The sequence below is a fragment of the Phodopus roborovskii genome, unplaced genomic scaffold (assembly GCF_943737965.1).
Source record: "Phodopus roborovskii unplaced genomic scaffold, PHOROB, whole genome shotgun sequence".
Lineage (NCBI taxonomy): Eukaryota > Metazoa > Chordata > Mammalia > Rodentia > Cricetidae > Phodopus > Phodopus roborovskii.
Window position 1 is genome coordinate 43,479,343 of NW_026126407.1, and position 6,000 is coordinate 43,485,342.

The following is a 6,000-nucleotide window of genomic DNA, read 5'->3' on the forward strand; positions in this document are numbered from 1 at the left end:
AGGTTTTATATGAGCTTTGAGTTTTAGTAGTGTTTCTTTTACGAATGTGGGTGGCTTTGTATTAGGGGCATAGATGTTCAGAATTGAGACTTTGTGTTGATGGATTTCTCCTGAGATGAATATGAAATGACCATCTTCATCTCTTTTGACTAGTTTTGGTTTGAAGTCTAGTTTGTTAGATATTAGGATAGCTACGCCTGCTTGCTTCTTATTTCCATTTGATTGGAAAATCTTTTCCCAACCCTTTACCCTGAGGTAATGTCTATCTTTGGAGCTAAGATGTGTTTCTTGTATGCAGCAGAAGGATGGATTCTGTCTTCGTATCCATTCTGTTAATCTGTGTCTTTTTATAGGTGAGTTAAGACCATTAATGTTGAGGGTGAGTAAGGACCATTGATTGTTGATGGTTGTTTGATTTAGGTTTGTTGTTGGCAGTGGTATTGTGAATATATTTGTTCTGCTTCACCCTAGGTTTCTGGTGTAGTTGGATTATCTGTTGCCTACATTTTTGTGGGCGTAGTTACCTTCCTTGGGTTGGAATTTTCCTTCCAATACTTTCTGTAGGGCTGGATTTGTAGATACATATTGGGAAAATCTGGTTTTGTCATTGAATATCTTGTTCTCTCCATCTATATTGACTGAGAGTTTTGCTGGATATAGTAGCCTAGGCTGGCATCCGTGTTCTCTTAATACTTTTAGAACATCTATCCAGGACCTTCTGGCCTTGAGGGTTTCCATGGAGAAGTCAGGTGTAATTTTGATAGGTCTGCCTTTATATGTTACCTGTCCTTTTTCTTTCGCTGCTCTTAATATTTTTTCTTTATTCTGTATGCTAGGTGTTTTGATTATTATATGTCGAGGGGTCTTTTTTCTTTGGTCCAGCCTATTTGGGGTTCGGTATGCTTCTTGTACTTTCATGGGCATGTCCTTCTTCAGATTTGGAAAGTTTTCCTCGATGATTTTGTTGAATATGTTTTCAGCACCTTTGAGCTGGGCTTCCTCACCTTCCTCTATGCCTATTATTCTTAGGTTTGGCCTTTTCATGGTGTCCCACATTTCCTGGATATTGTGTGTTAAGGATTTGTTGGATTTATGGTTTTCTTTGGTCGATGAATCTATTTCTTCTAGTTTATCTTCTGCGCCTGAGATTCTCTCTTCCATCTCTTGAATTCTATTGGTTATGCTTGTGTCCGTGGTTTCCGATTTTTTGCCCAGCTTTTCAATTTCCAGCTTTCCTTCCATTTGTGTTGCCTTTATTTTCTCAATTTCGGTTTTCAAATCTTGAACCGTTTCCTTCACCTGGTTAATTGTTTTTTCTTGGCTTTCTGTACTTTCCTTAAGGAATTTGTTCATTTCTTCCACTTTTTTGTTTGTTTTTTCCTCTATTTCTTTAAGGGATTTTCTCATATCTTCTTTGAGGGCCTCTATCATTTTTATGATGGTGATTTTTAAGTCATACCCTTCTGCTTCCTCTGCTTTGTTGTTGTGTTCCATTCTAGTTGGTGTAGATTCCCTAGATTCTGGTGGTGTCATGTTTGTCTTTCTGTTGTTAGGTGTTCTCTTGTATTGCCTTCTTCCCATAGCTTCTTCCTGTAGGTGTTGGTGGTGTCTCTTCCCTCTCTCTATGGTGCTTCCCAGATGGGCTTATGTGGATCAAAGATTCAATGTCTGTATCTCTGTGTGGTCCAAGCTCTCTAGGAGGCTTCTCTCTGGCCAATAGCCGGGAGAAGAGGACGAGGGCTGGACTGGAACTTGAGAAGTTTTTGCAGGGTAGTGGGATCTCACTGGAAACTGGCGCTCTCCAGCTGAGACCTCATTCTTTGGCAGGGCCCGGATTTGGGGGTCAAGGATCTTGCCTGCAGGAACTCCAAGTGGACCCGCAGAGATAGGCGGATCTCTGGGAGGGGCCTGGGACTCCAGCAGAGGACTGGAGGCGGGGTCAGGGACCAAGCCAGTGGAAATTACAGGTGGTCCCACGTGGATAGTCAGGTCTCCTTTGTTCGGAGTTGCTCCGAGAGGTCTCCGAAGTAGGGTGGACTGTTGGCTCCACCCTCTGTCCCAGTGCTCAACCAGAGCGGCAGGACCGTAGGTGGGGTAGGGCACAGGGTGGGGGGGGTAGGCCGAAGCTAAGCCATTTTCTAAGGCAAACAGCTAATGAAGTCTACAGTGTGCCCTGCTCAGACAGGGCCCAGCTTTTATGTATTTTACATACTTCTTGCAATAGCCCCTTAAGCCAGAACCATTGTTCACTCTCATTTAGAGGCAGAAAGACTTGAAGCTCAGAAAAATTCAAATAACATGCCCATGCTCCAACTAGTAAGTTTCTGGGTAGAGTTGCATCCTCCCAACCTATTACGTAGGCATCACACATTTACAAAATAACTTCAAGCCACCAGATTTCTCCAGGGCTATAGGAGACTACATGTGGCACCAGACTTCAGCATTAAATCTGTGCCAGGACACATACAATAGTACATATCAGAGGCACACTATTTCTCCATTGAGCAATGAGTTGTCTTGAGTTTAGGCAAAGAAACCAAGACAAAGAGAGGGGAAATGACCTGTTCAAGGCCCTGTGTGTAATAAATTAAAACCTGGGATGGCATGGTTTGACCACTATGCTATGCTACCCCTTTCGGAGAAATAGAACGATTTCCTACTAACAAAAGATTTTAGAAATGCCCTAGGAGGCAATCAGCTGAGTCTTACTACAGTGGTCCAAGTAGAAGCTGGTGCCGCATGGGAAAAACTGTAGGTTGAGTTGCTTAGAACTGCCAAGGCTTTGTGGCTCTGGAAATTATCTTTTTGGAAGTCATTGTTCACAGGGACTGTTAGGCATCTGCTAGATGATTGGGAACAGCTACAGACTCAATGAACAAAAGTCCACTTTCTAGAAGGGAACCAACTTGGTACACTGCTGAGGGGATTCTTGCTCTGCAATCAAGCTTTCTAGTTATTTGTGTCAAAGCTGAATTAGAAGGGGCAGGTTGCCCAGCACAGCTAGTAGTTAGAGTCCAACCCACAAATTCATGCATTGGGCTGACTACTGGTGTGGGAAGGACAGAGCAGGAGGCACCTTCAAGGGACAGTGAGATGAAGCAGGGGAAGCCGTGGGCAGTAGCCGCAGGAACTGCAGCCACAAGAAAAGGCTGGACAGCTGACCTCAGTCTTGATTTGGATGATGATGTTTACTCTTTCTGCCTCCCAGGCCTCTCCCTTCCTGCCCCAAGGTCTATCCCTAGTCCCTGGCAATGTGATTAATGGACACATTCTCAGTCTCTGCCAAGAAGAACTGTTGGCCCAGGACTTATATTGGTTGCTCGAACTACCCTTCCTTCAGAGTTGTGTAAAGACCTCTGCGTTTGTTCAGCCCTGTAGTCTGAAGGCTGTCATCTGTGAAAGAACCCAAATCAGATGCCCTGATTCACTGCACTCTTGCCTGAGTTCAGGATTAATGGTGTAGTGAAAGTGGTAATACAGGGAGAATATAGAACCTGAGGCTGATGGGGTTACCTGGAGCCAGGTGTTCTCAGAGTACCATTTGGATTGTGGGAGGGAGCATAAAAAGTGTCCTTTCCCAGCCCCCCACTGACTGGTGGTGGGCCATACCAGAGTCACTTCCTTCTATTAAAGCAGAGACTCCTAATTTTGTTCTGAAATTCCCTTCAGGCTTTTAAGAATAATTAAGTCCCTAAAGCACCTTGGTACCTGTGAGTTCTCCCTCAGTAGTTAGCACCTCTGAGAATCAACTCAAGAAAAATGTAAAGTAAGAAATTATTCATTTCTTTGAGAATAGTCCACCACTATGTATAAACAGAATTGTTCTGGGAAAAAAAACACAAATAGTTTGCAAAACAAAAAATACTTAGTGTGTACACTGACATTGTTTTACATTTTAAAAAATATCCTTTTATTGTCTGGCTTAAGAGAAGGCAGCAGGTACCATTGGGAATATTGACTTTCACCCACATAGGCAAATCTATGCCCACAGAGCCTTGTAGCACCCTCCGCTAAGCAAAGAAGGAGAGGGCCTACACAGTGGGATGGCCATCATTCTGGATACATGAGTGGGGAGAAAGCCATGGAGAAGGCGAGGGCTGTGCCCTGGGAAGCAGAGGAGACATCTCCAGCCTTTACAGATACTGTGTTAAGCCTCATATGCCTCTCCATCCTCCTTTCTGAGGCTCATCCTCCCTATGTCTACTCTAGACTTCTTTATATTCAGGAAAACAAAACAAGACAAAGAAAGTAAATAAGAGGTAGGTAGCTTCTAATTGCCCTGATCTCAGTCTGCTGTGGCATGTTGCTTGGGTGAAAATTGTAGGAAAAGGAGGGATATTTTACAGCATTTTTAGGTAACCATCAAGTCCCTTCATTATAAATTATAAGTTATTATTATTAATATTGTTATTATTTTAAAGCATGTTAATTGTACTGCAGAACCCACACATATCTATGAACTTTGCATACATTCCCTTATTGAAGTTCCTAGATCTGACTTGAACTTTCAGTGGGTGTTTTTAACCAGGAACAATTTTCCAAGATCATACTTGATCATTTGGAAAATTTTGAATGTTTTTCTGAGTTATGCAGATCTCCTAGATGTTGACATATTCCATTACACAATATTAAAAAATCACATTTATTAATATAACCATCAATCTGATAAAAAGAATCTTGAAGTATTGGGGAAATGTCATGCTCACAGTAGCAGATACAAATTTTTCAAAATTCTAATTTTTGCTCCAACATTCAAATTTTATCATTGACATCAAGTCCTGTCAGTTGTTTTCCTTGAAGTGACAGGCTTGCTTTGTTCATTTTTTTTTTAAAGAAAGTGTCTGCCAAGACTTAACAACTAGTGTGCCTGTCAGTCAATTCTTCAAGAAAAAAAAAATATTGTTCCACGCAAAAGTGACTAGTTCAACTCACTTCTCAAATGGTTGCACAAGTGCTTTTCCTTAAGAATGCAGGATGCTATCTATACTTCATGTGTGCATCCCATTTTATCATGTAAAATGTTCTAAATATATGTGTCCTCAAGGGTCCAGATTTAATATAATTCACACCACTTACTGCTTCCTCATAAATATTAAGGAAATAAGCGTCCCCCCCTGATTGAGTATGGTGTTGAAGCAGGCAATGACAGTTGAGGACTAACGTCTTGATTTATTCAGAAGTGTTGGCAGTTAGAGCCACCACTGCACCGTCAGTACAAACATTAACTTAGTGACAATGGCAAATAACATCTGAAAATTATTATGAAAAGAGTTTCAACTCGACCTTTTGAAAGGTTCCCTGGATTCCAGAGGCCCAGAGACTGCACTCTGAGAATTACTGAGCTAAAGTGTGGAAGGACCTTATTTAAAATGCAAATGTCAGCTGGGTGGAATGGGTAAAAACATAAACTCTTGACAGTCACTGTTATCTTTGTGTAGAAGCAGGAGGGTTCATCAAGAGTGACCCTCAGCTTCAGAAGTCAGAGAAAGCAGATGCTGAATTCCAGATTCTCCATTTAATCTCTGAAAGTCTTGGGCCTTCTTCTTCTCCTCCTCCTCCATGAAAGTAAAAATGCCCAAACTGAAATTTTCCTGTGGCAATGCCCTATGAGTGCCTAATGAAAGCATGTTTCCCAGCTTCTCCTGAGCTGGAGACTGTATTGAAGTAATATATTCTCTGTGTACCAATCAACACTGGCCATCAGTACCAAGATTAAAGATCACCTTCAAGGCTATATTCATTCATTCAAGGAACATTTGATAATAACCTACTGCACATCAGTTTCTAACTTTATACTAAGAAAATAACAATATAATGACAGTAGCTTGGATGCAGATCCAGTGTATATTCAAATAAGGGAAAATGGATTTTGATCTCAGGCTTGTGACCACTGTGACATGTGAGGTATGCCCTTTAAATTCTCTGAATTTTATGCCTTTGTTTGAAAGGGGAAGATAATGCTCTACTTTTAAAGAATTGTGAAATATGGTTAATGCAGCT